Genomic DNA, 24,789 nt, shown 5'->3' with positions numbered 1-24,789 from the left:
CACCTGTGGAGCCTAATCCCCTGAAACCTCTTTCTATACTACTACTGGAAAATTTATAATGTAGGCTGGGTATTTTTAATAACTGTGCTATTCTATCTCCTGGTGAAATTACTGATATACCCTTTGGAGAACTAGCTGTAATTTTTATTTCACCTTCATAATCGGGATCAATTATTCGAGGACTTATCATAAGTCCTTTTAGAGTAGAAGATCTGCATCCTAACAATAAGCCTACTGTTCCTTGGAGAAGAGGTCCTTTTACTCCTGTGGGAATGATTTGAACTCCCATCTCTCAAGTTAGTACTGCTCTGGCGGAGGCGCAGATGTACAAACCTGCACTCCCTCTGGTTCGTCTGATGAGAGATCTGATGGATAATGTGTCCTGGGCACTACCCTGATGATGTTGCTGGGTTCCTCCATGGTGTTTCTGGGTTCCTTCAGTGCCCTGTACATTTGTGGTCATGGGCCCTGGAGCAGTGGACCCCTATGTCCGTTTTTTGGCAATGGAGCTCAATGCCTTTCTTTACTTGGTTGAATAAATTGCTTTTATAGAAAAAGGCCTACAACATGGTCCACAGAGGCTTACTCAAGCTGTCATTTTGATGTTCTGTTGCCCTCTACTGCTCAGAGAGACAAATTACAGTTAGCCCTTTTCTCTACCAAAGTTGATTTCTTTTCTACAGGTTAAAAAAAAAGAAAAAAAATTGTCCATTTGCTTAATCAACTACTTATGTTCAGAAATAAATAAATAATACTGGAAATTAGAATACATAAAATACATAAAATCATCTGTTTATGTCTCTGTGAACTCCTCAATGATAGGGACTCCTTGTTTTATCTTCATATCCCTGGCAGCCAATATACTGTTTAGCATGGTTGTGTACTCAATAAATGTTAGGCAAAGAAAATGCTGAGGCAATCTGTGCAATTATTTATGTCTTCATTTATCATTTTTAAGAAATTTCTTATTATAAATATCATTACCCTATATTTATAAAATTAGTAAAAAAAAAACCCTAATATATGAATTCCATAAAGAATTAAAGTTATTTTAACATCGATATTACTCACCATTTCAAACCCTTTATTTGTAGACATTTTGACTGTGGTTTAACATGAGTACTTTTGTAAATATGTTATTCTTTTTAGTTAATTGGAGATTTTTTTGCTGGTTAGTTAGGATCAACTGTAGGAGGCAGAAAATGTGAAAATACTAGTGACTTAAGATCTGAGTTTGTTTCTGTGACACACAAATCTATGTATATAAGGTCTGACATGAAGTTTCCATTGTCCACAGGATCCTGACTCCTTCTGTCTTATAGCTCTATCATGTATCAGCCTTGTGTACTAAGTGTTATGAAGAGACACAGAGCCTCTGTGAGAGTGCATTAGGATGTATGTATGTCACATCAGAGTGGAGGTTGGCATATGGGTATTCTGACAGAAGATGTGATGTAATGCTCCATTACAACTCTATAAGATTGGTGTGCTCAATGCTTTTTTTTAATTTATAGACAGATTCTTTATAGTTTGCTTTAGGACCTCACTATGCTCAGGCTAGCTTTGAACTTGGGATTCTTCTGCTTCAGCCTCCCAAGCTGCTGGGATTATAAGCAATTGTCAGGGCTGATGTGCTCAATTCTGAGCTACATGATGCCCAATAAATTTCAGAAATTGATATCCTATGAATTCATAGCCCTAAATTAGTACTCATAAGGCCCAAATATCTTGTTTCTTTTGTAACATAGCCTTCTCATTCTTCACAGTAATGATCTTGAATCTCTTATTTTCTCAAATTTCTGGTCCTCACACCCTGTCCTTCTGATACTTTCTGCTTTACATTCTTACATCCTCATTTTTGTCATAGTTCTTCATTTTTTATTTAAGAAATGGAAGCTACTGAATGGGCCCTTTCTCCACAAGGTCATATCTTTTTTTCTACTGTCAAATCTCCAAACTCTCAACAGAATTTGAACTTATTTTTTTTCTTTTTTCTTTTTCTTTTTTTTTTTTTTCATTGAAGGAGGAGTATCTATAGCCGAAATCAGCTACAGGTGTGAATACAGAGAATTGGATTTTCTCAAGAACAGGGTTTTGAAAATGAGTAAGAGAAATGGAATATAGAGCAGGGAATAAAGGGATGTGTAAGATACGGATTAAGATGATGGATCATGGAATCTAAGTGGGACTAAAAAGAGAAATGAGGACATGATGAAGTGAGGACTGTGACAATATGGAAACATTAATAAATTGTAGGTCCTGTGAGGTCCTTTTTCTTTGACTATTAGGTTATTTGTCTTCTTATTGATTTATAGAATTCCTGTGTGTTCTGAGCACCATCTTTTGTTGGTTTTAAGGATTGCATTTTCATTCTATCTGGGGGTTTCCCCAAAAATTTTTATGATATATTTTGATGCACAGATGTTTTAAACTTTACCGAATCTATGTTTTATGATTATTTTTTATGTTTGAATTTGGAACTCCTTTTTTTTACTGAGCTTTTAAAGGTTTAATTTAAATCTAGGAGATTAAAATTCTAGAATTTAAAGTTTCACCTTTTTACATTTATATCTTGACCTAAAATGTATTTTTATTTTTGGTCCTTAATGCTCATTAACTGATTTCTGTCCCATCAGTTCATCAAAGATGCTTAAAAAATGCAGATGCTTTTTTTTTCCAAATTCAGAAGACACAATTGAGGAACGGGCTTCAAATTTCCTTGTTCAGCTACTCTGAATGTGTGAACATATATTTATATATTGTATATATTTGCAATTGTCAATTCATGTTACATATCAGAAAGTTAATTTTTTCTCTTAGATGCACACACACACATGCTCACAGACACACACACACACACACACACGCACACACACACATTAGGATTTTGTTTTAGATACATACACATGCATATATATTCATATATATGTAATACACACCCCACACACACAGACACACAGCCAAGGAGAAAACAACATTAGGACTTGTTTGGTATTATATGTGCATATGTATTTCTCCCTTGGCCCAGGAGGACCAAATGGGAGTTATCTACAGCAACCTTGATTTTGAGCACAACTGAATAAAACAACCACGTCATAAACACAACCACTCAGCCAGTTTAGAGGTTGAATCAAAATTGTGTGGGACTCTCCAGCCAAACACAACTAGGGGGAACAATGTGGTCCTCAGCTGAGACCTGAGTGGCCTCAGGATGGGCAAGGCCACAGCCTCCTGACACCTGCGTTCTGTTGGTGGTTGCAGCGCTGCGGAACCACCCTGGTGCCCACTACCCAGCTACACGGCTAGGCCTCTCCTTCCTTTTCGGGCTCTTTGGCACTCTGTCACCATGCTGCGCGGGGTGTGGGGCTTTCTGATGCCCACGGTGGCCGGGCTTGATTACGATGAAACCTACCGCGTTTTTGAAGAGCTCTTCCGGAAGCTGGACCGTCACGAGTGTGGAATGGTGGACATCGAGGAACTGCCAAGAGTCCTGGAAGCCATGGGCATCCCTCTGTTGGAGGACAGCAAGTGGGGCGCGGTGGCGTCTGGACGGCAGTGGGCTGGGGTAGGCCACTCGAGGCCTCTCCATCCTTCCCAGCTCTCCTCAGGGACTCGGACGTTCTTTCCCAGTGAGCAGCTTCCTGCAAATGATGGGGCTCTGGGAACACTTGGTGCAAGTTCATGTTCTATTAGTGAGCTGCTTTGTGAAATGCACAGGGAACCTTACTGTTCTGCCTGAGGGGCCAGCACCACCCAAATACATAGAAGAAAACATGAACCAACTAAGCCAGAGGAGGGTCTCTCTTGGTGGCTGATGATGGTTCATCCAAGTGCTCTCTTCAAGGACATCCCAGCTTGGACACTGGGGCCTGCCCACCTGCAGAGGAGTTTCTCCCAAGGCTCCATCCCTGGGCAAGTGCTCATCAGGGAGCAGGAGCATATGTTGGGGCTTTCCCGTGTGCCCTCACCTTTTGGCTGATTGAGGGAGGGGCCAGTAATTACAACCACAGATTTTCAGTTCAACCCTATACTAAAGGCATATCTATACTATAATACTTTACAATATAGTATAGAATTGTCATAAAAAAATGACAGTATAATTACTATTGTATTTTCAGTCTCTTCATTTCTATAGCTGTGTATTTAACCAATTGACCCAATAAAGTTAAAAAAAAACCAGACTTTGTTTTACTTTAAGCTTCTCTAATAGACTATATGGCCCAATGGGCAGTGTGAGAGAGGTTGTGGGGTGCAAATATGTTTAAAAAGGACTGTGACCCCACATTTTGTAGAAATCTTTTTTCAAGATAAGAAACATAATTAAATTCAGAAAGAGAAAAGAAATAAGAAATCTAATAAATTTCTCTCTGGAAGATGGATGTGAAGGCAAGGGTCTCTGAGTCCAGAAAAAACATGTTAGCATAGTAACAGTCAACATTAACTGTATCATTTTTAAGATTTACAAAGTACATGCCAGAGAAAATGAGGCAACTATGTAGTATGAATGATGCTATATCACATTTTACTTATGGAAATTGATGGTTTGTTCCCTGAGGCCTATCAAACCACAGATGGCAGTGTTAATAATAGTCAGTATGCATTGGTTACACTGGATTCTGGGAGGCTATGTTTTCTTTCTACTTTTTCTGCATTCAGCTTTCATTATATAAATCAAAACAAACAAATAACAATAGCAACACCCTCCCCAGTGGTTATATCATTCTTCCCGACTGAATTTAGCCCTAGAATCTTACAATAACATTTGTCTTTTAAGCAAGAGCTTGGTCCTCTCCTCTTCTTAATCAGGCTGTCTAGAGTTAGCACTGTCTTTTGTACCTCCACCTCAGGGATGACTTGGTTCCACAGGGACATTGGCATTGTTTTTGGACATTTTTGAAGATTCTGACTGTGTGTGTGTGTATGCACATATGTGTGCAAAGGGCCAGGAATATTGCTAAACATGTCATATTGCACAGGACAACAAAGAATTACCTGAATCCGAATGTCAATAGTATTGACATTGAGGTACCCTGACTTATTTCAACTGCAAATTCCTAGTGTTCCTTTTTCCTCCCTTCCAATAGATGAACATACCAATTACTTCACTGACTACTTGGAAATGGCCTGAACAAACCTCTTCAGTCTTTTGGTACTCTCATAGTTCACTCAGTTGTACAATGGGGACAATAATTGTGCTTACCTCTTAGGATTATTTTGATGGTTAATGAGCAAACATATGGAAAATGCTTAAAATTGCTTGCTGAGATTTAAGCAGATAATTATCCTATATATTAAATATGTCAAGTATTAGTTTACCTTTATTTATGCCTGTGCTTACTTTCTTTCCTTTAGTCTCAGGGAGTGAAGTGTTTCTTCTCCTTTTCAAGTTTGGTACTTCTTCGCCTCATGTCCTCTCCTTTAAAAGAGGAAAAGTAAAACTTTCTTTTGTTTTTCAATGCTTTTGGTGTGTTTTTATTTTTTTTTAAACAGTGCTGAGTATTATACCCAGAGTCTCTCTACCTCTGAAATACATTCCCAATTCTTTTCATTTCTTTCTTTCTTTCTTTCTTTTCTTTTTTTGAGAGAGGGTCTTGTTAGGTTTACCAGGCTGGCCTCAAACTTCTGATTTTCATGTGTCAGTCTCCTAAGTTGCTGAGATTATAAGAATGTTCCATGGTCCCTAGCCAACTTTCTTTTTTTTATCCTATATTTTCAAATTCTTCCTGTCTCATAACAATGATCCTCCCTTGACCCTGGCTCTCCCATCTTTCCCTTTTCCTACTCTCTGCTCCACTTTCAGTCAAGGTGTTTGACAGAGCAAGGTGTACACTTTCTGTCTTATTTTCCTTACTCCATTTGTCTGTTTCCTTGATCCCATGCTTGATCACCACCAGGTTCTGACTCAATCTGTGTACACTTTGCATTTCATCACACTAGAAGCACATCAGAGAAGGTATCCTGAGCACACTGCTCATCTTCGTTCTCTGTCCCTCTATTGTGCACACCCCAGCCCACAGGACACACTGTATGGGGGGGGGCACAGGTACCATTAGACTAGAACGTGCCAGGTGGGCAAGTGCATTCTCCATCAGTCAAGGCAGCACAAAGTAATTTCTCAACTATTGGCCTTGGGCATGGCTGACTACAGTCATAGCATCTCTCTATGCCATTTTCATGCCTGGTAAAGGTCCCTGGAGGACAACTGCTGCAAACTCGCAGGCTTGTGTTGGTACAATGCTCAGAGACATAAGTTCCTACTGGACACTTGTCACAGGTTAGTACCTGGCCAGTGGCATGGTCAACATGGCGGTATGTGCCAGTGAGACTTGGGGCCTTTGGTTATGGCTGAGCCATGATGATAGTGCTAAGGAATCTAAGCAGGAGAAAGGAGCCAGTGATTATAGTGGCTCCAATTCCACAGGTGATGCAGCTGCAATAAGCAAGGGTGGTGCTGCTGCTTGCAGAGGTTTCTAAGGCTGGGGGTAGGGGGTGGGCGCTCGCAGGGATGCCCGGGGCAGGGCTTGTGGCTCCATGGTAGCTGGAATCTGTGGCTGCTATTGCCTAGCGCCATATCCACCACTGCCTACTGGGTCTGGAGCCCTCTACCTCCAACACCTCTTGTTCACTGCGGCAGCCAGGCAGCGAGGCAGAAAAGAAAGGTGGAAAGGGAAGTACTCAGCACCTGCCAAGTGGTGCGGCTGCCCAGGCTGGGAGAAACAGCCTAGGCTGCAGCCTGTGCCTCCAGGTGCACTCCTCAGACAGCGGCTGAGGAGAACCAGTGAGGAGGGCTGGCCCAGAGAGAGCTAAGGGACAACTTCCCATAGCAAAGCCTCCAGCCACTACCAAACACCCTCCGCTGCCCAAACCCGCAGGCAAGGGACTGTCCTTTTTTCTTTAAGTTAATTATTTCTGGTATTTTGTCACTTTGAAAGGAAGCTAATTAACACAATATCTTTATAATCACTTTAGAATTAAGGTCCTGTCTTACTTTCTTAATCTTCAATAGCATCAATCCTATCCTTGGTCCTTTGCTCTTATTATCTTATATACTTTCATAAATTCTATATGTTTTAGAACCAGCCTGTTTAGTTACATACACATAAGCATACACACACATATACTCCCTTTTTGGATTTTGATTATAATTTATTAAATGTGTAGAATGATTTATTGGTAAATTGGCAAATTTATAATATTAAATTTTCTCTCATAAACATTACATCTTCATTTATTTAGATCTTTTTTTTAACATGAGCACTTATTTATTGTAAAAGAAAAAAGCAATAACAGTTCCAGGAGATGAGTGGCTACCGTCCTCCTAGCACACAATGCACAGTTGCAGGGGAATCAGACCTTTGAGTCTGGAGACATAGGAATGCACCAGAGACAGCCAAGACCAAAACACTTTCTAGATGTTCACCAGATCGTATACTTGTCCCACTTCTTTTCAGGGTCATAGGGCTCCCAGTGGATGGCAGGGAAGATGTGCTTGTTCTTCTCATACCAGATCCTCAGCACCACTTTTCCTGCATGAGACTCATACTTCTCCACAGTGGCATTACTGAGTAGCCGCCCATTATCATGAAGATCAAAGTTAAAGAGTGGCCAATGCTTCCCACATGCCTTGGTAATGATGAAGTCACAGAAACTGTGTTGATGGGGAATGATTAGTCCTCCTTGATGTACATGAGCTGCTCCATCCTTGCTGACCTGAGCTCACTGAAGTCTTCACGCAGGATCTCAAGTGCCTTCTGGAGGAACTGCTGCATTGTATTGCAATTTTTCATTTTGACTCTCTTCTGGTGTCCCGAGACAACCCAGTAAGTGAAGATGATTTCAATCTCTTCACTCTTAATCTTCTCCTGCTTGGCTTCTCACTCCTACTACAGCTTTTCCCAGAGACAATTTTCCTCCTCCTCCCTGTTTTGGTCAGGCAAGAAGCTGGTGTCCACATCTGGGTTCTTCCCAAATTTCCTTCTCTTTGTGGTGATCTCTTCCCTTTCCAGCTCCTCCTCATGCATGGCCACCTCCTCCTCCTTTTCGCCTCCCTCTGGTTCTTCCTCCAAGGTGAAGGGCAGGGTAGAGATCTTCTGCTTGGCCTCCTTCTTGAGCTCTTTTCTCACAGCTTTTCCAGCTTTACCTGCAGCTTCTTTGACTACTGCCACAGTCTGGCTGGGTACAAATCATGAGCCACTGAAGCAGAAACAAACTTTATTTTTAAACTGCAAGAAAACACTTCACACACGCTCCTGGGGAATTCTCCCTAACACCATGTGGCTCGTCCAGGTATCCACAGCCAGAAATATCTCTCCCAGAAATCCCTCCTCCTGCACTTCCCCAACCAATGGAAACTCTCAGGGAATCCCCAGGAATCCCCACAAGAACTCCAAAGTAGCTAGAGAACTCAAAAGTAGCGTCTGAGGCAGATAGTAATGCCTTGCCTGTCAACCAATACTGTTGGTAAAATGGCAGGGGCCATACAGACTCAGCCATGGCTCTCAGCATCTCCTCCCTTCTGTATAATTAAACAATAAGCAATGTGGCTTAGGGATCCTGCCTTTTAGGTTGTCCAATTCAACATATATTCCTTACCCGTCATCGGATAAGCTGACCTCTAGGCGTCAGCCTCGTGTCTTAGGTTGGTACCACTGCAATTGGATCATACCCGTCACTGACTACCGGTCCAGCATACAGCCATACTTGTTGATAGGCCTTTGCACCAGTGGGGGGGGGTGAGTTTCTTTGCCTCACCTCTGTTGGCCCCCAAATTAGGCCTTGGTGCCAGTGTGGGGGGGGTGAGTTTCTTTGCCTCACCTCTGTTGGCCCACAAATTTTAGACCATCACTAGTAGAAGGGAGGAGGATGCAAAATGCCATGACACTAAGCCAATTGAGGGCTCTTTTGAAAAATTGTACAACCAGTAATACCATCAGCAAAAATACTCCAACACTATCACAATTCGCTGCACCAACAGATAGTTCACAATGCATACAAGTGATACATAGTCCAGGCAAGTTCTGCAAGCAGTTCAAAGCAGAAGAATCTGTCAATATGTTCATTTCCTCCCAAAGTAAATCGACTCCTTGATTGAGCATTACTTGTTGAGTTATTATTCATTGATGCATCAGTTTATACAGTTTGTTGTGATAACTATCGAAGAAGCTGTAGTTTGGTTTTATCTTTGTCTTCACTGGCACTGGGATGAAGGTAGCAATTCTGGCAATGATGCTAAAAAAATTATGTAACATTCCAACAGGCACTAAGAAAACAAATTTTTGTACAATTTACATTATCCTGAACAGAATTATTAAATATAATGAAAAGGAAAGATGAAAGTAAACAAACAGATCTCTTAACCTCCTTATTTGTTCACATATTAAAACAATTTTCAACAGCTGTTTACCCAATCTAAATTAAACCATTAAAATCATGTGAATAAAAAAATTCAGATCCATTTATTCATCAGTGCTCCTTATATATGATATATGGACATATGCACATACGAACATACAACACAAAACAGAAGTGTGCACACATAATATACAACACATAAGACAATAGTAAAGGCCTTGTAGCTTCACCTAGGTGAAATCTCCATTGCAATGTTTAAAAACTCCACAGTCAAAAAATAAAACTGATCAGAAAAACATTAACCTAGGTCTGTATGAGCTCAAAAATAAAATAGTACTTTATGATGTGGGAAAAGGCAAAAATAAAATAAATATTGAAAAAAAGCATCCTAGTTAACCACTGTTGCAGATGTAAAAATAGCCAAACTGGAGCTCTGGATATCAGCGGTTATGGATTTGAGTCAAATAGAATTCGCTTTGGTTAGTTTCTCTGGAATCCAAATCGGCTGTTGTTCTCGCTGTGGAAACACACAAACAGAACCGCGACTCCAGAAAATCACTGGGTCAGGACCTTTCCATTGACCTGTTAGAATATCCTTCCAAAGTACCTCTGGCTTATGTACATTTTTTGGACACATATGCCTTTCGCAGCACTAAGTCCTCATGAATCAAAACTTAAAAAGGTTAGAGTAAAAAGGGTAATTTTAAGTTTATCCTTGGAGGATATATACCCCTTTCCAATTCCCTCTTTTTGCTTTAATAAGTACATTTTAATAGTTTGATGAGCTCTTTCAACTATGCCTTGTCCCTGAGGATTGTATGGGATTCCTGTTATATGAGTAATGCCAAATGATGAGCAAAATTGTTTAAAAGAGGTAGAAGTATAACCAGGACCATTATCTGTTTTTAACTATTTTGGAATGCCCACAGTGGCAAAATTTTGTAAGCAATGAGCTATAACATATTTAGTTTCTTCTCTGTCATGAAGGGAGCCCATCAAAAATTCAGAAGAAGTATCAACTGTAACATGCAAATATTTTAATTTTCCAAATTCTGGCAAGTGTGTGACATCCATCTGCCAAAATATGATTAAGTATTAGTCCTCTAGGATTGACTCCAAGATTAACTTGTGGTAAAAAGGTCACACAATTTTGACATCATTTTATTATTTGTCTAGCTTGTTCTTTAGTTATTTTAAAATGCTTTTGTAAAGTATTAGCATTGATATGGAACCTTTTATGAAAATCTGTAGCTTCTTCTAGTGTAGAGAAAATATATATGTCATGTGTAGTTTTATCTGCTAAATCGTTGCCCAAACTAACGGCTCCAGGCAATCCTGTATGTACTCTGATATGTCCTATAAAGAATGGATCTTTTCTGTCCAAGATTAGACTTTGTATAGTGTAAAACAATGAGAAAACAGTAGAGGAAGGGGACACTTTACCAGCATCTTCAAGGGATACTATATCATTAACTATATACTGACTATCAGAAAATAAATTAAATGCAGAATCTTTAAACATCACAAAAGCTTGTAAAACTGCATTAAGCTCTACTTTTTGAGCTGATTGTTTGGATACTAAAAATGTAAAAGTTTGATCAGGGGTAACTACTGCTGCTGTATCATTATTTGACCCATGAGTGAATACATTTGGAGCATTCATGATAGGAGTTTTTCTTGTCATTTTTGGAAAAACTACAGGATGTGAAGACCAAAAAGACAACAAAGGATTAGATGGTAAGTGATTATCAAATGAAACATTAGATTTACACATGATTATTGCCCAAGTATTTAACTCATTAGCTAACTCATCAATTTGATCCATAGTATATGGAGTAATAATTTTATTGGGAGAAATTCCAAACAATCCATTTGCTGCTTTTATTCCTTTGAGTATTAATTGTCCTACAGCCTCAGGATACCTAGTAAGAATAGTGTTAGGAGAATAAGATAAATGGATCTGAAATAATTGACCTTCTTGCCAAAATACTCCTGTAGGAATATTTTTTGTTGGTATTATAATAAATAATAAAGGCAAATATATCAATTCTATCTAGATGCATATTTTCCATATATGTTTCAATAATTTTTAATGCCTTTCTTGCTTCAGGCATTAACATGCGGGGTGAATTTGGATATGATGGACCTTTTAGGATATCAAATAAAGGTCCCAACTCTCCTGTTGGTATGCCTACATAAGGCCTTATCCAATTTATGTATCATAATAACTTTTGAAAGTCGTTAAGTGGTTTGAGTTGATCTACTCGTAATTGAATTTTTGACGGACCATGGTTGAGGATAATAGAACTCCTAAATAATTGATTGGAAAATTTAATTGTACTTTATCTATTGCTATCTCTAGATTATATTTTTTAATAAATTTGTAAGTGTGGCATAACATTCTAGCAATGTGTTTTTATCTTTGTGTGCTAACAATACATCATCCATATATTGAAATATTTGTAGTTCAGAATTTTGATTTCTAAGTGGCTAGATTGCTTTGTTAACATAAATTTGACACATAGTTGGGCTGTTAGCCATCCCTTGAGGGAGTAAATTCCATTTCTATCTCTGATCAGGACCTTCATGATTCAGTGCAGGGATAGTAAATGCAAAACATGGACTATCCTCAGGATGAATTGGAATTGAAAAAAAAAACAATCTTTAATATCTATAGCTAAAACGTACCAGGTTTTTGGCAAAGCAGACAATTGAGAAATCCCTGATTGAGCAGGTCCTATAATAACCATCTCATTATTAATGGCTCTTAAATTTTGCAATATCTCCATTTACCAGATTTCTTTTTAATGTTAAAAATGGGAGTATTATACGGAGATACGGAAGGTTGTATGTGTCCCTCCGCTAATTGTTGTTTGACCAGGTCATGGGCTGTTTTTATCTTTTCTTTAGTCACGGGCCACTAAGGAACCCATACTGGTCTATCTAATTTCCAAGTAATTTTTATTGCCTCAGTGACCCCTTCTGAAAACTCAGTCCATGTCTATTCATTCCTTGATCTATTTGAATTTGTGCTGCTATAACTTGTAATCCTAATCTTTTTTCTTTCCTGAAACCTTGTCTAGCCCTAATAGTGGACGCATCTGGATTGATGTTATTTGTTAATGTCAAACCTAATTGATGTAGGACATCTAATCCCCATAAATTTATAGAAAGATGATCCAATACATATGACTGTATAGTTCCTTCACATCCTTCAGGATCCTTCCAATCTAATATCATTGCACTTCTATGGGGTTTAGTTGCCACTCCTAGGCCTCAAAGCATTTGAGTGGCTTGTTTTAAGGGCCAATGTTTTGGCCATTGTTAACAATATGATGCTACGGTGTTCACCTGTATCCAGTAGCCCATTAAATTCATGTTCTTGAATATTTAGTTTTAGCATTGGGCGAGACTCTAAATTTAAAGACAGCATAGCCCAATCTACACCTGTGGAGCCTAATCCCCTGGAACCTCTTTCTATACTACTACTGGAAAATTTATAATGTAGGCTGGGTATTTTTAATAACTGTGCTATTCTATCTCCTGGTGAAATTACTGATATACCCTTTGGAGAACTAGCTGTAATTTTTATTTCACCTTCATAATCGGGATCAATTATCCGAGGACTTATCATAAGTCCTTTTAGAGTAAAAGATCTGCGTCCTAACAATAAGCCTACTGTTCCTTGGAGAAGAGGTCCTTTTACTCCTGTGGGAATAATTTGAACTCCCATCTCTCGAGTTAGTACTGCTCTGGCGGAGGCCCAGATGTCCAACCCTACACTCCCTCTTGTTCGTCTGATAAGAGATCTGATGGATAATGTGTCCTGAGAACTACCCTGATGGTGTTGCTGGGTTCCTCCATGGTGTTTTTGGGTTCCTCCTGTGCCCCGTATATTTGTGGTCATGGGCCGCAGAGATTAGGGCCCCCCTGTCCATTTTTTGGCAATGGAGCCCAATGCCTTTCTCCATGATATCATGGGTAAACACCTGGTCCTTTTCCATTTTTTGATACAGAATACCCTCTATGGTGGTTTAAGAATGATATTAATTAGCCCAATGTCTCCCTCTATGGTATCGTGGGAAAATACCAAGTATTCTATTCCTTTGATACTTAGCTTTGTTAAACCCTCCTTCTATGGGGCAATTCCATTTAAAATGTCCTGTTTGTTCACAATTGTAGCATGTTTTTGGCCTGGTATCTAAAGCCTGTTGTACTGCAGCTGCCTAGACTTGCCCTTGTTCATTAACGTCCCTACATAATTTAATATATGTACTTTAATCTCCATGTTTCCATTGTCTAATGACCTCTCTGGCACCAATGATTTTCTTGCTCATAAGGCCATTGATTTATTAATGGCATTGCTTGTTTTGTATCCCCCAAAACTCTGGTAGCTGTTTGAATAAGCCTATCTACAAATTCAGCATAAGGTTCATTAGCTCCCTGTATTACCTTCGATAATAGACCTTGCAAATCTCCATGTCCTTGTAAAGTCTTCCATGCCCTAACTGCATCTGAAGCAAATTGTCTATATATAGCAGGATCATATTCAATTTGTTGCCATTGACCATCATAAGGTCCTTTTCCTAACAACATATCTAGATTTCCTTGAGGGTAACCGGCTGCTGCATTTTGCCTAGCCGTCTCCATGCAAAATTCCTCATTGGCAACCTTCCATAACAAATATTGTACTCCATTTAGCACAGATTTACACATACTAGCCCAATCTGCTGGTGTCATGTTCAAGTTGGTAATGGATTCGACCATCCTTACAGTGAAGGGTGCTTTAGGAACATAGGTTGTTACAGCCTCCTTTAACTGTTTCACTCTTTTGAAATCTAAAGCATGGTGAATTCACTGCCCTCCTGTCTGCTCAAGTACAGGGCATGCTAATCTTTGAAGTCCTGTCTCAGGATCCCATCTATCAACTACAGGGGTTGAGGGCCACTCAGCTATCTCCATAGTTGGAGCTGTTGGTTGAATTATACCCTCTGGTGATAGAGTGGTGTTAGTAGCAGCCTCCTGTTGTACCTTTTTCCCTAATAGCTTTTTCTCCTCTAAGCTTTCTTCATTTAAATTTTCTTCCTCTGTCTGACTAGCTCGAGAGTCCTTCTCTTTAGCTTGATCTAAAATGTCTTTCTCCATGGTCTGAACCTCTAACAATTTACTTAACAGTCTTTCAGTTTGTTTTTTTACTAATTTCTAATCTGTTATAAAGATAACACAACCCAATAAGATAACAAAACAAAACCAAAACAGAATGAAACAAAAATGGAACAAAAAATCATTGTATCAATTTTCCTATTTTCTTGACATGTGCATTTGGGGTCTATTTCTATCTCTTCCTCAGAGGCGAACAACTTCAAACCTTGAGCAAACCATTTTTCCCAGTCTGCCTGAGAAAGTTCTAGGGATAGGCAGCTTGAAACAAAAACAAAACAAGTCAAAACAAGAACACAATTTTTTTCTAAATGGTCATCCATTCTCTCGCCTTCCATTAGGGGCAAGCAATTTTACTTACCCCCAAGCTTCAGATGTTCCCCATATGGGCCACCAAATGCCGCAGTCTGGCTGGGCACAAATCAGTAGCCACTGAAGCAGGAACAAACTTTATTTTTGAACTGCAAGAAAACACTTCACACACGCTCCCGGGGAATTCTTTCTAACACCACGCAGCTGGTCCAGGAACCCGCAACTGGAAATATCTCTCCCGGAAATCCCTCTTCCAGCACTTCCCCAACCAATGGAAACTCTCAGGGAATCCCCGGGAATCCCCACAAGAACTCCAAAGTAGCTGGAGAACTCAAAAGTAGCGGCCAAGGTGGATAGAAATGCCTTGCCTGTCAACCAATACTGTTGGTAAAATGCCAGGGGCCATACAGACTCGGCCGTGGCTCTCAGCAGACTACACCTCTTGGCCAGCTGCTTCTTCTGCTCCTTCACCAGTGCTTCCTGTTAGGCTTGCATGACATTCTGGGTCACAAGATGGTGCTGAACTTGAGCTCTTCCATAACAGCATCATAGTGTGCAGAGAACTTCTTGTTAATGTTGGATTTTATTACATTCTCTTCTGTGATCTGCTGCTTCTTCTGCTCCATCTGCTCCTGCTGCTCTTCCCATTTCTTCATCAGATTTTTGGCGCATCCTGCCTTGCTTGGGGTGCCCTTGTACTGAGCCTTGGTGGCAGCAGAGGTGGCGGCGGCAGCAACAACTGTGACAGCAGCTCTGCTAAATCCTAGATTTTTTTTTAACAGAAGGGATCAATGCTGAAAAATGTCCATTGGGAGATTTCTCAGTGAAAGCAGTTTCAGCAGTGTGACAAAGGGCTACATCAGACTGCAGAGGGCTTTTTTGAAAGAAAGGGAGGTGAGGAAGTGAGGTCTGTTATTGTGGTTTATTGATTTAGAAATATTGAGATAAAGATAGAGAACAAGTGAGCAAGTCTAAATGTTACTTATTTTTTTAAGGATAGGTGAGCTTCTAGGAAGAATATCTGTCAGAGAAGGACATGTTGCACATGATGTAGAGAGAGGAGGTAGCTTATAGCTGATAGGAGGGGTTGGAACCAACAGCTCAAGATATATGTGTGTGTTTGTGTGTGTGTGTGTGTGTGTGTGTGTGTGTGTGTAGGTGGAAACTACAGTTTACCCATGGTAAATAGAGAAGACCTTGAAGGTGACATTTGAGTACATCTGAAGGGACATGGAAGACTTGATGAATCCTGGGGGAGAGCTTTCCAGAAAAAAAAATAGGAAGAGGTAGGGTCTAAAGGGAGTTTGGAATAGAGTGAATGAGAAAGAGGATGCCAGGAGGTGTGTGACTGAAGAGGTAACAGGCTAGATCACATGAGGTCTTGAAGGAAATTGTGAGGACTTGGACTTTTACTGATATATTATTGGATGGTTTTAAACAAGTGTGTGACATGATATAACTTAAGTTGTAACACCCTCACTCTTGCAGGTGTATTGAGAGTAGCTAGGGTAAGGATGAAATCAAAGAGAGCAATTAGGATAGTTTTACAGCACAGACAAAATTTGAGGGCGGCTTGTACTAGGATGGAAGAAGTAAGAACTGTTTGGATTATTGATATATTTTGAAATGGTGACAGGATTTTCTTCTGGGCCATGTGTATGATACAAAAGAGAGTAGTCAGGAGTTTTGATATGAGCACTTAGAAGACTGTGACTGCCATGTAGTGGGATGGACAAGATTGTGAGAGAAACTGGGTTAGGACAGAGTGCATATCAGAATCTAGTTTTGCTTTTGTTAAGTTTTTGTTAAGTTTCAGATGCTAATCTGACATCTAAGTAATGTCAAGTAGGCAATTTGAACTAGTAATCTGGAGTTCAAAGAAATATCCTAGCTAGAGAGAGGAAGTGGCTTGTACCTGACTGGGAGAGGTTGGAACCAACAGCTTTCAGAAAGTCTTTAAAGCCATGAGACTGGGAGAGAAGATCAGAAGGAGAGAATACAGTATACTGAGTTCTAATATTTTCCAATGTTAAGAGACAGGGATGTTAGAGTCTGTAAACAAGTCAGGGTGGCACCTGGTATTAGAGTCTGTAAACAAGTCAGGATGGCACCTGGCACTTTGCCAGAGGAAATGGTTTGTGAAATAACGCCAGCGAGCCATTAAATGTGGAGATTCCTTATTGGTTGACTGCTGTATCTAGTTTATGTTAATTAAGATAAGCTGTGTGTAATGTATATATACCCCTCCTGTGCTACAATAAATGGCTCCCACTTCTGCTGCATCAATGTACACAAGTTGCTAGTCACCCCCCGGTTATTTTGCTGTAGCTGGGCTGTGGCAGATGGTGTCCCATACGGGGAGCCCCGGGACACTCCAGGGTAAGTGATGAAAACAAAAGCTGCCCATGCATAGACAGGATGGGAGCAAATCTGCTCATCCCTAGGCAGATAGGGCGAGAGGAATAATGGTCATTTTTAGAAAATGGAGAAGATTGATGCAGTATGTTTGTGTCTGGTGTTGTCTAAGTGTATTGTATTATCTTTTTGACGAAAATATGGAAGGGGTGTTAAGTAAATTACTAAGGAAAGAAGGCACCCCAGTGGAACCAAGAATAGTTAGGGCATGTGTTGATGGAAGCCCAGGAACTCTAGTCAGAAAGAAAAAAGTTCAGAGGAGGAAGAATTATCAGAAAAAAAGTTGCAGCAAAAGGCTATTACTGAATACTTTTCATTACCAGAGGGTGCGTGAATTGGTGCGGCGGATGCCACATGCGAGAGCTGGTCATGGCACAGCAAGGACTTTCCAAGTGGTGGCAGTGGCTCTTTTCTTTCCCCTTCCTGGGGAGGGGACACCACTGTGAGAGCCCAAATCAAAACCTGACCCGGAGGCACAGTCTCGCAGGCTCTTGCTCCCTGTGCCCAGTGACAATTTGAGTCCAGAACACTCCTGGACTCTCCCCAGGGCCATCTGGGGCTGCCCAGGATGCTGCAGGCAGAAGACAGCCCAAGTTACTGAAGTTTGATCATTTCCAAGGCCAGTAACTACAATGGTTCTCCCATACCTGGAAGCTAATGAGTAATGAGCACTATTAAGGCTTATTTCAAATGTAAATAACCTTGAGATAATGTACTAAATTGTTCAGAATGTTGTTTTCTTAGTGGACTACTACAGGATTTTCATTAGCATCATTGCTAGAGTTCCTGCCTTCATCCCAGTCCTGGTTAAGACGAGGGTGGAAAAATTTCCAGTGTTGCTGAAAACCAGACAAAACTTCAGCTGAGAAACAGACGAGACTTCTGAGCTGTTGCTGTTTCTGCTACTACAGCTTAGGCTAGCTGCCTGCAGAACTTACCTGAACTGTGATTTACCTGAACTGTGAGTTAATCTATTGAGACACTGCATTACCTGGACTGAGACAACAAACTGTAATCTACAACAAATTGTAACTTGGTATCTTTGCTAACGGTGTCATTGCTGGTATAATTTTTCCAAGGGCTTCTTGCATGGAGCCATCAATTGGCTTGATATTGTGGCATTTGGTATCCTCCCCTTCTGCTTGTAGCAGATTATTTATGGTGTTTGTGTAAAAACCACTATGGTCATTATTTAAATTAAACAAAAGGGGGAAATGTTAGAGTCTGTAAACAAATAAGGACGGCGCCTGTCATTTTGCCAGAGGGAGTGGTTTGTGAAGTAACACCAGCGAGCCATTAAGTGTGGATATTCCTTATTGGTTGACTGCTGTATCTAGTTTATGTTAATTAAGATAAGCTGTGTTTAATGTATATATACCCCTCCTGTGCTACAATAAACAGCTCCCATTCCTGCTGTATTAATGTACACAAGTCACACCCCCCCCCAGTTATTTTGCTGCAGGTGGACTGCAGCACAGGAGAGATGGGCAGAATCAGACAAAGTGACCCAGAAGGAGCAACTAGAGAGAAAAGTGGAAACCAGTAGAATACTCTGTTCTGGAAGCCAAATACAGATGACAGTTTGGGAGGAGATAGTTCTCTCTGCCAAATGACTCTGATAAGCTAAGACAAGGACAGGAGATAGACCACTGAATTTAGCCCTGTGGAAGCCATTGGTGGAGTAATGGTGGTAAGATCTTAGTGGGTTCAAAAATGACAAGGAGAGATTGTAGACAAGGGAAGCAACTGCTGATTAAGTGTTGTTGCAAGGACAGAGACAGAAACAGAGTGATAGTGGGAAAGGTGGGAACAAGAGTCTTTTTGTTTTTATTTATTTATGATGAAACTGCTTGAGCACTCATGTTTTGGGAAGAATTTGGATGACTTGGGGCCTAAGAATTAGTGTTAGGAATTGAACTGGTGGCTTGAGGAGATGATTTAGGATTAGCAATAATCCCTGAAAAAAAATGAGGACAGAAGATGGCTGAGGCAAGAATTTGAAACCAAAATTAGTAAAGCAATGTATCTTGCTTTCTTTCTTCAAATTCTTAATTTCATTTAGTTATTTGAGAAATTCTTTGATGCAATTTTTTTTTCTACTGAGGTACTGATGATTGAACCTAAGGGTGCTTAACAATTGAACTATATTTCCAGCCATTTTTATGTTTTATTTAGAGACAAGGTCTCTCTGAGTCTGGCTTTGAACTAGCGATTCCTCTGCCTCAGCCTTCCAATCCACTGGGATTATGGGCTTGTGCCATTGTGCTGGCTCTGATGGCAATTTAAAAAATTTATGAAATTGGCTTGAACAGTATCATCTCAATGGGAATTATAATTCCCTGGCTATTCAGATTTTTTTTGACATTTTGGATATTAGATATTTTAGATCTATAAAAATGTAAATTGTCTTTTAAGTTTTGCAACCACAAAGGTTATTTGTCAGAATGACTCTATTGCTATAGTGATTAGCAATGAAAAGAAGATATAAGATGAGGTTATAAGCAAAAAGAAGGAGAAATGTTGAAGAAGAAGCACTAGAAGATTGGGATGTAATAATACTGACTTAAATTTCTGCAGTTCTTTATAATTTATGGTGACAATGTATATATCATCTCATTTAATACTGTGAATAGTTACTTATTGTAGGAATTATTTCCACATAAATTGGAGTTCAGGGCAGTTAGGTGGCCTCCACATCACAAAAATAACAATGGACAGAGCTCCACTATAATCCAGATTTTCTAACTTGATGTCATTTTGATGTTTTTGAAATTTATGAATCACAGTTTCTATTTGAGCACATTCTTTCCTAAAAAATGTACAGCACAAAACTTTATGGGTCAATTACAATGGACTGGGATGAATGTAAAAAGCATTTCCTATTAAAACTTGTCAGAAATGTTGAGGAAATTGTTCATTACTGGAATCATTTTACTGTATGTAGTCTCTTTTTACTATTTGTTTATTTTATGTCATGGGCATAAAAATGTAACACAGTCTGTAAAAGTATGTGTCAATGTGACCTATGCTTAGGTACTTGTATTGATTAAAGTAATTAATAAAAGAAAAGCATTTAGAATAACTATTGACATGTTAAGCACCATACTTTTTTAGCTATTATGATTACCAGTAGAAAGTAAAGGACTTTGAACTGAAGCTGTGATGTCTGTTGTTTCTTTGTGAAATCTACCTTTTTTTTCAACACTTAATTTTCTCTTAACATTCTGTATTATGGCTGGATGCTGTGGTCTACCTGTACTTGGGAGACTGAAGCAGGGGAAGCACAAGTTCTAGTACAGCCTGGGATTACAGGTGTGCATCACTGCACCTGGATTTTCATTTATAATCATACAAAGAAGGTATTAGTATTTTTTCTACTTCACATTTGAGGAAACTGAGGCCCAGAGGAGTTGTTCAGTTAGGATTAGGGAGGTCAGGATTTGATTCCATCTGATTCCTGGGCCCAGGTTCTTTCCCCTCAAAAATTCCAAGTAATGATACATGTATAACAGAACTTATTTTCTGCTTTAGGTATTATATGGAAATGATCAGACTTTCATCACTTCCACTATAGGTCAAGATGTAAAACAAAACTCTTTTAAATATGTTTTATATATTTTATATTTTTTGTGTTAAAGTGTAGTCTGACTGAAGATAACTTAGCCATCCACTAGATCTTGAACTCTAATGAGACTCTGACATTATGGCCAATTAAAAAGCTACTAGCTCACCAGTAGTTTGTTTGATTTGAGTTTTGCCATAGCCAATATAATATTAGAATTTGAAAGATTATTCTTCTTGTGTTCAATCTTAGATAAATAATTTTCAATTGAAAATATGATAGATTTAAAAATTGGTAGTGTAAAGATTGTCATAAACATGATAATCTAGTTATTTTTAATTTATAATTGACAATATTGTGAGATATTTGAAATTGTATTGTTTGGTAGAGCACAATATTTGAGGAAAGTCTGATGCTGATTTACTATGGAGTTAAGATATGTACAACATTCCTTAGATCTTATGAGGAGATAGAACTATCATTTGAGATCATCTAGTTGCTATTTAATTTGTTTTAAAGGGGAATTGATTTAGAAAAAAGATGGACTTTTCAGGATATCATTGACGAAGAAAGAAGACCTGGCCAATTGTGGAAATACCTGCTGGCCTGGGGCATAGCTAGTACCTGTGCTTGAACATGCACAGCACTATTGTAACGTCTAAAACTCTTAATGCAAGTGTGTTGCATGGCTCATGTGTATGTTTTTGCGTAACATGAATAATATGTGATAGTTTTAAAAGAGAAGATTTTAGACAGGTGAAAACTATTTTTTATACTCTCATGTGCAAACTACTTTATTGCCAGTGATCTGAATTCATTTATTCAGTAGCTTCCAGGTGTGGAACTCATGATGAGGTTACAAAAACTTAATGATATACTGTTTTTTAAAAATCCATGCACAATTTTTATGGATGGAGATTGATATGTTGACAAATTATTAAACACAGTCTAATAATCTACCACTAGTGTTCTAGGGTGGGGCAAAATTAGAGAAGTCTCTCATTTCTCCTGGAGATGGGTGATAAACATACAGTATACTTTGATTCATGGAGAGAATCAAAATTGTGTCATGAAGAGACAGAGACTGGTCCAGGAGTTACACTCACTCATTATTCCCTACCATATGAAAGAACCTGTAATTGGTTGTGGTGCCTCTGAAGTAGGCCATACTTTAAATTGTTTGCCTTTGCCTTGGGACCAAGTTTCTATTGGACTGGTGGTATAACTGTGACAAGCAGAGAGGAAGGGTTTTCACTCTTTCCATGTTGTACTTAAGGCAGAAATTATGGGTCTCCTGCAACAATCACTATCTACTTTTACCTTTTTTAGCCATGGAAGAACACATTTATTTCTAATTTTTACAGAAATAGAGATGAAGCAAGTGTGCTTGGTTGCAGATATTCTGAATTCAAAGAAAGGGAAAGGGGCACAAGTCTTATTTTTTTCAGTGTGCATATTTTTTCACCTGTGTTCAGTCCTGTACCTCATTGAATGAAAGAAGGGGGTAATTGATTTATAATGGGAATTGGATCCTGTGATTATAGAGTGTAAGAAGTTCTGAGATGTACTTTCTGCAAACTGAAGAACCAGGAGACCTGTTAGTATTCAAATCCACAGGCCTTAGGACTATGGTTTAACTCTCAGTCCAAGATCAAAGACTTGATCACTGCTGTCTGAGTGAGTGTGCATCTGCAGGACATAAAGCTTAAGGCTTGAGACTTTTGAACTTAGCATTCAGAGGACATGTCTATCACTAGTCTGTCATGATTAAATGTGTTTTGCAATGCTCAGAATTAATCTAAAATTGTTTTCTGTGAATTAATCTAGAATTGCTTGCTGTTAATTGATTATCTCTATTGCAGTGCCTATCATTAAGGATTGTTGTTTTCTTCATTAAGAACCTATAGAGTAAAATTTGAGTGAATAAAGAATTGAAAGGGGCAAAAAAAAAAAAAAGACTTGAGAACTGGGTGAAGGGTGAATCTACTGGTATAAGACTTTGAGTCTGAGAGCATAGAGATAAAGATGTCTCAGCTCAAGAAATTAGAATGAATTTGCTTTTCTTTACCTTAATTTTCTATAATGACAGTCAAATGGTTAGATGATGCCCACTGATGGTGGCGAGAGTAGATCTATGCATTTAAAGCTAATCTATTCTAGAAATACCCTCATAGAGACACATGTGAAACCAACTACAGGAAATTACTTAGCCCAGTCAAGTTGGCACCTAAAATTAAACATCACACCCTCTATGCATTTTATTTTTTCTTAAATATTTTTTATTAAAATGTCATTTTACTCAATATTTTTGGAACTTTCCTAAATCATATTTTACTCTTCTGTCAAACTTATTATTTTAGCAATGAATACTTTGATGGTTCCTATTTTGTTTTTGTTTTTTTGGTACTTGCCATTCAACTCAAGTGCTCTTAACCACTGAACAACATCCCTAGCTATTTTTATTCAATTTTTAAATTTTTGAGACAGCATCTCAATAAGTGAGTAAGGTCTCACTGAGTTTCTTAGGATCTCACTAAGTTGCTGAGGGTGTTGAATTTTTGAACTTGCATTGCTCCTGCTTTAGCCTCATGATCTTCTGGGATTAAGGTGTGTGCCACCATACCTGGCTTTTTTGGTTATACTATCTTTTCTTCTTCTTCTTCTTCTTCTTCTTCTTCTTCTTCTTCTTCTTCTTCTTCTTCTTCTTCTTCTTCTTCTTCTTCTTCTTCTTCATTAAATTGAGAGGGGTTTTTGCTATGCTGCTCAGGCTGGTCTTGAACTCAAATGTTCTTCCTACTAAAGCAATCACATATGTTCTAGTAAATTTTTCCAAGACCTGTTGTATTTATTGGCAAAACAAAGTATTTTCTTCTATGAGTAGTAAGTAAATGTATCTGTTACTTGTTGTAAGCAGTTATTCTACTCCATTTTCACTCTGAGCTGTTGTTCCTTCCTCCTCACTTAATTCCATCCCTTTGGACACTGTCAGATCTGTTTCCTGAAACATTGTTCCCATCATATTTTATTATTCAACAGTGGTACCAATATTTACTGAGCAACATTCACCTTTCACAAAAGTTTTAGGACATATGTAGAATGTTATTTTATACTGTCTTGCTTTACAGATTCACAGTAGCTAAGCTATGATTATCTTGTTGAATGATAAAAGAAATGCAATTGTTATTTCATTGAAATAACAGACTCTGCTATGTACACATAGACATTCTAATGCAAATAGGTATTTACTTTAGATCTATTTATTTTCTCACAATTTGGTAAAAGTTGCACAGTACTTTTATGTGCTTCATACATTTTATAACTATATCAAGAATTTTTATATGATACATTCAGATTTATTCACAGGTTTTTAAAAAATAAAGTATAATCAAATATATAAGGACTCTAAATTTCATTTTTAGTTTACATGCTTCACCTTCTTTTTAAAAAATACAATTATTGAGAATTTTGCCTAATAACAAATAATTTTGCCTAATTGAGAATTTGCCTAATATCTCACTTTGATAATTTGCTTAATTTGAAGTGCCTCCCCAGAGACCCTCTAAAGCAAGCTGTATTCTTCTTATCACCATAGGTATTCTTGCTTTCTCTGAGACCAGTTTTGTGATTTTCTTAAATCTTGCATTAATAATAACAAATCTACCACTTTTTAACATGGAAAGATACAGGATTATCAATTTTTTCTCCTTTATGCCTTAAGGCAAAATTAAAAATGCCAATTGACTTTAAATATTATAACAACCAGAAGTAATGTTTGAGAGGCGAGCCATTAAGATGATGATATTTAGTTAAGCTGTTTATAATTGCTGTGACTGGATGATGCTGGATTGAAACAGGCTGTGTATTCAATTGTATAGTAGACCTTTACTGTCCACCTTGGGCACCCTCTACTTTGGAGTTCCCTTTGAGTTCTAGCTGGGTTCTGACAGTGAGTGCCTGTGCAGCCAGGTGGTGTTCCAGGAGAGTTCCCA

General features: G+C 38.7%; 1 pseudogene; it reads right to left on the bottom strand.

Moving 5' to 3' along the window:
- Positions 1-7,408: 7,408 nt before the first annotated feature.
- Positions 7,409-15,494, bottom strand: LOC144367737 (protein FAM50A-like; annotated as a pseudogene).
- Between the last annotated feature and the right edge of the window lie 9,295 nt (positions 15,495-24,789).

Source organism: Ictidomys tridecemlineatus, chromosome 11 (genome assembly GCF_052094955.1).
Source record: "Ictidomys tridecemlineatus isolate mIctTri1 chromosome 11, mIctTri1.hap1, whole genome shotgun sequence".
Taxonomy (NCBI): Eukaryota; Metazoa; Chordata; class Mammalia; order Rodentia; family Sciuridae; genus Ictidomys; species Ictidomys tridecemlineatus.
This window is presented reverse-complemented; position numbering and strand designations above follow the sequence as displayed.